This window comes from Centroberyx gerrardi, chromosome 20 (genome assembly GCF_048128805.1).
Source record: "Centroberyx gerrardi isolate f3 chromosome 20, fCenGer3.hap1.cur.20231027, whole genome shotgun sequence".
In the NCBI taxonomy this organism is placed as follows: Eukaryota; Metazoa; Chordata; class Actinopteri; order Beryciformes; family Berycidae; genus Centroberyx; species Centroberyx gerrardi.
The window spans coordinates 10,655,809-10,667,428 of record NC_136016.1 but is presented as its reverse complement, the minus strand read 5'-3'; positions in this window follow the sequence as shown (position 1 = coordinate 10,667,428).

Genomic DNA, 11,620 nt, shown 5'->3' with positions numbered 1-11,620 from the left:
GCTCGAGTAAAGTAGGTTACAAGTACCTCAACTAATTTGCTTGAAAACGATCCTAATTGACAAGGGGGGCTGCTGTGTCAGGCACTCTCTCTCTCTCTCTCTCTCTCTCTCTCTCTCTCTCTCTCTCTCTCTCTCTCTCTCTCTCTCTCTCTCTTTCTTTCTCTCTCTCTTTCTCTCTCTCTCTCTTTCTTAGCCTCTTGTGGTTCATATTACATAAGTGAACCATGTGACAGTTCAACATTTACATTGATTAATAAAGTATGCAAAGACTAAAGTTTTTTGCACATATAAAAGTGCCTCATCTCATAGGTTTGCCTATATTCAGTGCATGTGTGACCCAGTGGGTGGTGGTGGGAGGCTGTATGGTGTGTATGGGGCTGGGTTGCATTGGAGTGGTTGCAAAAATTGCCGGGGCTGACTTTTTTTCCCCTCTGTCCTGCCCAGCCTGGCACTGTGGTTATGGAACTGGGGGGTCCTTGTGGTTTCAGGTGACCCATAGCTGTGTGGGAGGTTTGGTTGCTGGTGGCGGTGGGTCTGACTGCTTATCGGAAATGCCCCCTCCCCCTTTGCCCACACCCTCACTCCCTGTAAAAGCACCCAATGTTTCCCTCTGTCTCCTAATGAGATACACCTCCAGGGCTGTTTATTTACTGGGCTCTGAAACACCTCTGTGTATTAACAGCGCTCCCATTCACAATATCTGAGGCCGTGTATTTACAAACCTGTCCGCGGACAGGGATGTTGACATCCGCAGCAAATGTTGGGTGAAGTTTTTCTTGGTCCTGAGGATTTTCTGGCAATACTTTGCAGTTATGTACCTCAATAGATAAATATCACACTGTGTTATGAATTACAAGCAAGGGACTGGAGTTATGCCACAGTTTTATCCTTGATAGTGCCAATACACAGCAAAAATGGAGTTGTTGGTTGTGGCTGTACAATACTGGCAAAAATGCTATTTGTTTTGCTGAATACTGAGCTTGTGATATGATTTGGGAATACACCAGGACACAGCTTTTCTACATAATTTATTTTCCAGTAGTTAAAAAAAACGAATGATTAGAATTTGCTCATTTTGAATTAAATACACGTTGTGAGGCAGAAATTCTCCACAACACCAGAACCATGTTAGGAAGAAGTCTACAACAGCTTTCCCTCTGAAAAAAAACATGCATCCTATCCATCCATATTGTGATTTTGACATTTTTTGTAAATAGCTGTGCAGCCACATTCCGGATATTGTACAGTATTTCACTCCAACAAGTAAAGTGTGCTGGGGACTTGCACTGATCTAGATTTCCAAAGTTAAAATTAGTTCAGTATCATTGTTTTCTCTTTGTGTTCTCAGGGGTATAGATGCTCTATATCTGACTGACATCTCCTGCTGCTTGTTTGCGTATTCAGTTATGTCAAGTAAAGAAAACAAACACAAGATCCCTGCTGCAATATGCAACTCAAAGGGGGCTTATTCAAATAAGGGAGAGTTACTAAGATGAAATATTCTGGTGTTGTAAGCATATATGCAGTCGTACATCTTCAAGTCCCAAATCATTTTATTGGGGCGAACTCAGATGGTATAAAACACATTGAAAGTAAGCATCCCACACCAAACAGTCCAATTCACTTTTTCCAACCTGACCCCCCAGGAGAGATGGGTTGAAATGAGTAGAAAACTGCAAAGATCCCCTTAGAGTCCACATTATGTATGCAGTGATGTGGTAAATAAAAAAGTGGGTAAACTATGACCTCCACACAATAACAACCACCAATACAAAACGGGTATGAATGATATTTCCAGCATTAGTTTTTTAGTTTCTTTCCTTAAAAGAACCTATCCTCATATCACACATTTAGGTGTTTTTACTCTACAGTGCATCTCTATATTTCCATGTGGATAGGTGAGTCAAGCCTTCCACAACAAACAGACAATGATGTCCCCACATGGACACAAGGACACAGTGCCATTTGGAAATATCACCTAATACTGACAATGGGGGAGGTGCCCAGTATGTTCTGTAGCACTGAGCCACTTAACCTCATTGGAAAATGTATTGCGCTAAAGTAAACAATGGTCTGTATTACAGCGCAAACAGAGCTATCAGTATCCATTGAAGCAGAGCAGCGTGTCTTTCCCCGGCCCGGCCTCTTTTCCAGTCCCCAGGTAGTGACATGCTGGGAGCCTCTCATCAAAAATCATCATTGATAGTTACAAGTCTGGATCTGGATAATTGCTCAGCTGGAGAGGGAGCAGTGAAAGACACACCGGAGAGGAAGACAAACAGGATGTGGTGTAAGGGAAAAAAAAAAAAAAAAAAAAAGCCAGGCTTGGCAGGTTGAAGTGGAGCATGTTCTGCTGGCTCGCACCCAGCTTGTCCCCTGAATCCAAGCCACCTGTATTAACTCATGACTAACCTGATTAACCTGTTCGCGGATACGACAGACGCGGATGCAGGAATGATAGACTTCCGGGCCGCCGGCCAAGCGAGCCATCTTGAAGGAAATGGTTTGTGTAATTAACAGAGAAGCTGAGCAGAATGACAGAGGGTAATTGTACCGTTTGCAGATGATGTCTTATTGTCATCGCCGGTGCCCGCCGGGCTGTTATGGGTGCAGGCGGCTGTTGTTGTGGGATTCAGACACCTGGCAGCTCTAGACACGCGAAGCCCCCATCCTCTCTTCCCATTCTCTGCCTCCTCCTTCCCTTCACCGCCCCCCCCCATCTATCCCTTGACACTATCTCCAGAGCGGGCTGCTATGTGGTGTGTTTGATCATATTAGCTTCAAGCTGCTGCAGAGCAATTGCACAATATCCAAACAGCCTTGTCACAATGGCTGGAAACACGGCCGAGGGGCTGGAGGGGGGGCATCAATAATTTAGCCCTCTACCCCGTTATCCTTTTAGAGCCCAACATGGTGCAGCTCCTCAAGAGGGAAATGGTGGCTTTGGCGGAAAGGCTTCACACGCGAGCCTGCTTTTTGGCCTGTGTTGTTCCCCTCATTTGGACTGTACCATGTGACAGAGACTGTGTGTTAAGATGAAAGATGGACCTAATATAGTGTTGTTGCCTTGTAAATTGGTGCATTTTTCTCACGTTGTGTGTGCTACCTCTGTCACGTGTTTTGTTTTTGTGATGTTTCGTAACTGAAGGCGGTATGATGTGAAAAAAACAGATTTTCTAATATATCATCCCCTCATGATCCTCCCATCATAAATATTACACTGGGTCAGGACACGTTGGCACATGAGTCAGTGATGTACAGAGCTAGATTTAGACATAGCATAATATATTTAGATGTACACAATATACATGTTTCAGTGGAATTAGGTGAGAGAGGGAGAGAGAGAAGAGCGTGTGTGAATAAAATAGTGTAAGGCAGTTTTGTCTCAATGGAATTCCCACAGTGTAACAAAACAGAGGAAAAGAAAAAAAATCAACCTACTGCTTCACCCAGCAGACAACAAGTAGCAAATAAAAAGATGGGTATGAACTCCAGGCAATGATCACCACAAGGCAAACAACCACCAATATACAAAAAAAGTATTTATTTAATTCAATTTTCACGAAAATAACCTTATTTTTGTGCAGCTTACACCAGGATCGTTCTTCTTACTATAATGCAGCCTCTGAATTTCGATCATAAAAACTCATAAAGCTTGGTGGAGTTTTTTTCAAAAATAAAAGGGGCGGTTAAACTGATTTCAGGTGGGTATATCCTCCACTACATCCCGACACATAGCCTTTACATCTGGGGCCTCATTGGATCATGACTCCCTCCCCTCCGCCCGCCCCCCCCCCCCCCCCATTCTCCTCCCCCCGTCTCTCTTCCAGCATTTCCTCTCTGTCTGACAGATGTCAGACATGCTGCGACAGGCCGGCCCACAGATGTCATGGCAAGAGGAAACGCGGGGATCAAGAGGAAGTCTATCTTATCACCGCAGGTATAAAAAGAGATTAGCCGACGCACCTGAGGAGAGGCCCGTGCTAGTTTACACGAGGTAATGACTGCTTTAACAAAGGTGGCGGCGGAGTGGGGCTCCATACAGCCGCCGTATCGGGTTTACTTTCCTCGGATCAGTCGATTACACCTCACCTCCGTCGCCTTTATCCAAGCCAAGCTCAAGTTTTGGCTTGTCCGCTCTTATGCCCCCTTTCCAGCCCCAGCCCATTCAGACACAAAGACACAAGTCGGAATTGGATATCTGTCCACAGGAAAGTCATGGGTCATGTTACAAGTCATACATAATATTCCTTATTCATTAATAAAACGTATTTGTCACAATTTTAAGGTATTTATGATGCAATATTAAAGTGCTGGACAGAACGCTTGTCTGGATGCCGAAATTGATCCAAGCAGGAGAGCGGACTGGCAACCAGTTCACGTACTAAATCAGTACTCCTTATCTCCCAGACTCTCGTAAGTCCTCCTATTTGTGAATGCAGGCTCATGTTTGCCCGGTGGCTGGCTGACTGTGCCATCTCATTACAGGATATCTGACAGGGATCGTCTGCTCTGCTCCTCTACACCGATGTAAGCTCTACCTTCCTGGTCACACGAAGCCCTGCTGACTCTAGATGGATGTGTCTCTATTACCGGCAGACCCAGGAAGCGGCAAGCTGGCTCGCACAGCTGCCTATCACATGGTGGCCAAGCCTGCGGATCAGCTTTTAAAGTGGGGGAATATAACGATAGGGTAGATGGCAGGTGGGCTCCACTGGATAAAGGGAATACTGAAACGATAAAAAAAAAGGATGTTGAGAAGCTAGACAGGGAAGCAGGCCCTGGAAAACACAGGGTGTGCGACTGGTGTTGATACACCTGCAAGAGCCGCCCTCAACGCCTGTGATCGGGGCCGTGAGTGCTGTTTATGGTGTGTGTGTTTGTATTTGGGTTTGAGTGATTTTATAGGTCCTTGTTTATGCGTTTAGCTCCAGTGTGCAGGCCATACCGACTCCTGTTCAGGAAGAGAGCATTGGTTTTCTGATTTTATTTGCCTTTGAGGGATTTTATAGTGGCTCGTTTGTTTGTGTCAGCTCTAGCGTGCTCTAGCGTCCATATGTACTATATATATTTATGTGTCTAGTAAATGGGTGGTATGCGTGTTTATATGTTGGTGCAAACATGCTGCTGTATGCACAAAAGATGGAGCAGCTTCGTGCATTTATTCAATATAGGCCGCACAATGGCATATACTATACTGCACAAGCATTTCTTTGTGTGCATACGTGCGTGTATGTGTGTGTGTGTGTGTGTGTGTGTGTGTGTGTGTGAGTGTACACATATTGCTCATGCAGTGAACCATAAGTGGATGTCTCTGCTCTGCGGTGCTGATGGACTAAGTGGAGGAAAGTACAGTAGTTGGTCCGGACACTGAAGCTATGGGGCTTTCAGGCGATGTTACGCAGCCTCTAGCAGAGATAGTGGATAGTAAGTCCTCACCTTCTGGGCAACAGTGGCTGTGAACAGCTGATTACGCTTCGAAACACACAACATGGTCATCTCAACAGAACTGAATAGACATGGTTATTTTCTTTGCTGTTTTTGAATGTGAACTGATCATTTCACCACTTAAACATCTGATTGATTTTGTGGCTAGGTCCAGCTTGTTAGCTAGTGAACCACAGTATCTGATCGGTAGCCTAACCATCACTGTTTTGTTGAGATCAGATTTGTGCACTAGCAAATGTATCTAGTAGAAGTTAGCATTAGTAGTGGCTACTACAGGAATAATACCCGCTAAAACATATTTTTTGACCCATTTTGTTGTTATAAATGGCCAAACACAGACGACACGATGGCACATTTCGATATTTCCAGTGCAGCTACAATGGAATTTGATATATATCAATAGTAAATGTCAGGTTTTGGTGTCAGTCCCTCAAAATCAAAGAGAAAGGGCTTCTTTCTAGACTCACCATTTTGCATCCATATGCATTAATCATACATGGTGAAATCCATCGTAGAAGAGGCAGAGAGACCAAATTTCTTCACTGACAGTAGCCTCAATAGACCAGAATTCAATGCAGCCACAGCTTTGCAGGTCTGTCGTTGGAAGCATAGGGAATACAAAACCCTCTTTGATTGCTTTTTTGAAATTTGAAGACTATTCACTTTTACATAAAGCATTACTGAATTGGCCTACACCCACAACACAACAATCATGGTCAGGTATCTCTCTTTTTCTAGCCTGGTTGTTATATTGAAGCCATTTTGCCTATTTGTGCACAGCCAATACTCCAATGCACCTCCATGATGCTGACATGGTTGCTAGATTTGTGATGCAACTGCAAAGCCTCTATAGTCCGTGACAATACAACTCCACAGACAAGATAATCATTACAGCTTAGGAAACAGAGGGCAAAATCATCTGAACATTGGAAAACAACCGAAATTGAACAGCTGACCCACTATCTGTGTGTGTGTCTGTGTGTGTGTCTGTGTGCATGTTAATAAACAGGTTGCGATGTACAGTAGCCTACATCCGTGTGTTTGTGTTTGTAGCGTGAACACAGCACTTGTGAGTGCCAGTTTCAATATGTCGGCGCGCGCTTGACAAGGGGCCATGCGAGAGACAGTGTGTGTATTTTGATTACTGCGCCACCCCCCTGCTGAGACACTTAAATGTGGTCAGATGCACACCGACTGACGGCCATCAATAATGCAGATGGCGGGAGGATCTGGCAACCCGCGTTATCACCAGGGACAATTGGCCTGTCCCTGCTGGAAGCCCCCATCTCCACAGACGGATGGCTTCAATTTCCTATCTGATGAGGAAGAAAAGGAGGAAAAAAAAAAAGTCCATCGCCAGACTAGCCTGGCCCTAGTCTATGAGTGAGTATCATCATCCCATCTAATGTGTGATTATTAACATTAGGCCCCTGCATGAGACTGCCTGGGTGTGTGAGCTGGAGAAATGGGCCTTTATAATGGTTAAAACATTCACTTACAGATGAGGCAATATCTCATGCTTAGTCAGCGGGGGGCCAAGCCCAGCTGTTGGCATAATAGTGTGTGGGAGAGAAAGATGCTGTGTGTGTGTGTTTGAGAGAGGGATGATCGAGGGAGAGAAAGAGAGAGAATCAGGGGAGGAGAGAGGGGAGGCTGGGCGTTGATCTGCTGGCGGTCTGAGAGAGAATCTGAGAATATTCTATATTTCAGCAGATCATTTCGGCTTCAATGGCGCTTTTTATCTAATGGTTGTCATTCTGTCATCAGGCATTAGGAGTTTATCTAATGTGAAAGAGAAAAAAAAGAAATTGAAAGGAGATTTGGAAGTCAGACAGGGGAATGTCTGGGAGTCTTTTAAGCTGAACCCGTGACGTTGATTTATTTCTTCAGAAAGATATTTCTCCACTCCCCTCTATCAAAGGTGCTTGCGGTTACGCGTTGCATGTGCATGAGAGTGAAAGAAGAGAAAAATGCGTCTGTGTCTGCGTGTGGGAGTGTGTGTGTGGGTACGGGTGCGTGCGTGCGTGCGTTTCCACATGCGGCTATACTGCATCATCCTGCCATTACCATAACCGCTGTCTCTCCCTCAGGGAAAACAGAACTACATTTCATCCGCATTTAGGTGATGTCAGAGCGAAAGAGGGGGGGGGAACTTCAATGGTAACGCTTCCAGTGCTGCGCAGTCAATAGCCACCACTCTGTAGTCTGGAAACCATCGGCCTGCCACTTCCTCCTGCTGCTCCGTGCCCGACGGCCCGCTCACAGCCCTAATCAGGCCCTGATGAGAGCGGCCCAGCCTCCCGCCCAGCCTCCCTGCGTGGCTGGGGGGTTGTTTGAGGTGGTTTGGTGGCGATGGAGCCGGCGGAAACTCCTTCACCCGCCTTCCCGGCCCTGGCATGGAAACGGGCCCCATTTGGGGTTTTCCTCCTGAGCGGCACGGCTGAAGCAGACATGGCGGTAGCGCGGATGCATGTGTGGCAAGACGGTCAACGGGAAGAAGAATGGAGACGTTTCACCAGCTGAGGCAATTTTTCCTGCATATATTTTTCCCCTCTCTTTAATGACTATTACATCAATTGGCTGCATCACTGCAGTGTTTGAACGTCACTTACAGTTTTAAGGTCAGTGCATTAGTGTAATAAATTTATTCATAGCCTTTTCTCAGCCCCGGGGGCTGTTGGCCATCCTCTTTAATAAGGCGCTGACATCTGTCTGCCGAGATTGCCCACCGAGCATCATCTCCCGCAAATGGGGGCCAGAGACCCTGCATGTGTGTGTGTGTGTTTGTGTGTTTGTCATTGTCGTTTCCTTAAACAACACACACACAAACACACACGCAGATTCACACACACTAATCTTTGGCGGCATGCCATCAACGCACCATAAACATGGGAATGAAATGAACACATTAGCTCAAGTCATTGAGCAGCCTCCCACCCATACAGTCATACCTGTGTCTAGCGTCTTGGTATTGAATACTAATGGCCTCAGCAGGCACATATGTACCACACCATCAACAAGTCATGTGTAACATGCGATCGCCTTATTACGTGGTCAATTTTTTTTTTCTCTTTTTCCATCTTCCATGTTTCCACTGCTTCCCTCTGCTATTATAACTGCATTGGAACTGGAAGCAGTGTTGGTGAGGAGACACTAGTAGGCGAAATGTGAAGTGCGCAGATAAAAGGCTGTTCCTACATCCCTTGTATCATTAGCTGAAGTTTTGATCAAATGATGAGAGTCGTGGATAGTTCACCAGACTAAATTTATCTACTACAGTTTTGAAGCTCGGTTCAAACGTTCATTTTTATCTTCAGGGCAACGGCTCACACTTGTTCAAAGAAAAAAATCAAATGAGGATTATGCCTTTGATTATTATGCCTTTGATACTATCAGCATCACAGAGAATTGAGTCATGTAATTGTGCATATGTGAGGGTGTGACAGCTGAGGGACACGCATGACAGACATGAGAGACCTGTATGATTTTGTCTCATTGTGGTAGAAAAGGGGGCTTAACAAATTCCAGGCCACCACTAAGACAACGATAGAGGGAACCAAAGGGGGAACCAAAAGGTTGCTAGTTGCCCCATATATTGTTTCTCTGGCAGGTGGACTCACACCAGAGACAGAGCAGCTTCTTCACTGAAACTTAACATTACACCATTCCTTTGTGTAGGGTTTCCTCATTGATCTGTTCCTGCCAAATGAATTGTGGTAGGTCATTTTAATCCTAGCAATGAAAATAATAAGGCACTTACAAACAGTTAGACCCAATAAGCTGCTTTGTGCTTTTGCTGGAGATGATTTGGGCGGCTTTGGGGGAGTTTTTTTTTTCTCCACCAAATCTTTCATTGCCTTTCCAGTGGACTGGTAAGCTACAGTATGTTACTAAACCAGCAGGGAGGAGACATTCGCTTTTCCCGACGGAAAGCAGGTCATATGGTGCAAGCGTGGCAGTGCCAGTCACATTTTTTAGTAGCCTACTAGAATTTTAATGTGCTGTTTGAAGTTCATAGCATAAAATACATAGGGCCTACGATATGAAATCATGTACATAATATAAAAATTGCAATGGTCTAGCAGCGAGGCTCAGAAAGGACAACAAGAACATACTACCCCTGCAGTGTGGAAGCCCATGTCCTTTTTAATAACAGCCAATAAAAGCAAACGGCCAGACTGCTGATATAACAGCTTCCATTCGATTGTCCTCCAGCAGGGTAAAAAAGGTGAAGGGGAGACAGAAGAAAAAGGGTGGGTGTTTTTTTTTTTAATAGGTGTCAGGGGGTGGAATGGTAACCTGCATAAAAAGTGTCCCTGAAAAAAAAAAAAAAAAAAAATCACCAATGAGCAAAGCAATGTTGCCATGCATATTTTATAGCTGCTAGAGAGAGGAGTTTACAAGGGTGTAAGTGGTGAGAGGACTAGGGTGTGGAAGGAGTGCCTCCTATTCTTTCTAGAGTGAAGCGGATGGTGTGACAAGTATTAAAGCCAAAGATTTTAGCAATGCAGAGAGAAAAAAATGGAAGAGATGAAAATACCAAAAGTGTAAAGAAACGCAGACGGATTTATAGAAAGTGAAAAAGGAGGAATAAGAGATGGAGGCGAGCGTCTGGAGGAGAGAGTCTGTAAACCCTTTTCCCCTCCTTGCTGCCATATTCTGTCCATTAGTGTGAGTGCTGCTTTTCCACGCTGTGGTTACCTCAATCTTCAGGTTGACTTACCCCTCTTGAAGCATGCTTGAGTGGGGGGATGGCAGTGGATAGAGAGGAAAAAGGAACTGATGGAGGCAGAGGTGGGTGGTAATTAGAAACACTCCCATCATGGTAGGGTAGGGTTATCTATCCATCTTCCCTGCCAGCCTGTTCTTTGATACTTTCACAGAGAGAAATTACCCCAACACCCAATTAAAGGTCCCTTTCTCTCTGCCTGATAAGAGGGCTATTAATACTGCGGCAATGGTTGGCACTTAACCGCTGATGAATGCCTGTCGATGAGCATTGAAAGTTTATCAACTCCTCCCCGGGCCCCGGTCTTTCTTACCAGAAAGAGAGAATTAACTGATACCACGAGGGGCTGTGCTGCAGGCCTCTTATCGACAGATTACTCACTAAAACCATCAAGTGCATTTTTAATGGAAAAGAGAATAGTTGTTTCTGTGCTGAAATATAAAAACAGCTCAGGGCGAACAATATACGAGCTCCGTCATAAATTATAACAACCGCGTTGTGGAGTCATAATCTCATCCCCCGTACAAATGGCTGGTTTGAGGCGCTATTTTGTGGCAATTGCAGTCAGTGAAGGATTTTGCCGCCCTCCAGGAGAGGACAGGGCTCTTCACCAAGTCTGTCTCCACAAACAGTCTCCATATTTTTCATTATGTCTTTTTCTGTTCCGGTCTTTGCCATGGACTAAGGCAGATGCTTGTGTGTGTGTGTGTGTGTGTGTGTGTAGCTCTACTAGCAGTGTGGATATATGCTGCTAAATGCTAACAGCACAATAAGCTAATGGCCTGAAAACTAAATTCAAGAGCTGTTGAAGCATGGATCGTTTTTAACAGACATTCTAATAATAGTTTTCTAAAACGTCCAAGGTTGTTATTTCAATTCTTTCATAGGCTTTTGTCAAGTTTCACAATTATACTCTTCCAGCAATTTAACTATTTGTCACAGGACAATGCCCAACAGCAAAGAGGATGACTTCTCTTTTGTACACACTGTAAAAGCACCTAGAGGAAATTGTATAGTTTGATAGTACAGAGTTTGGTGAGCTTGTCACACGCCATGAATGCAAGATGGAGACTGGAGTCCCAGATATCCAGATATGGTCAGAAATTCTGTTGCTTTTTGAACTAAAAAGTGAGATTTCTTCTCATCACCGCATCATTTTTCTACAATATCACCGTTCATATCAGCCATTTCCTGTCATTTTAACCTTTGAGTTCCTTTCAATAACTGTATAAGGGTGTAAGCTATAAAAAACACACAGTTTTTCAGTATATCTAAATTGTTCGAAACACTTAATACGTCCAACTCTTGACAATCTGCGAGTGCCGATGGGATCCAGGGAGGTGAGCAGACAGGACTGTTAATTCACAAGTCAGGCATGATGTGGCTGCGCTTCAGTGTTGCTCACTGGGTGAAGCATGACACTGACAGCTCCCGGGTTAGGGG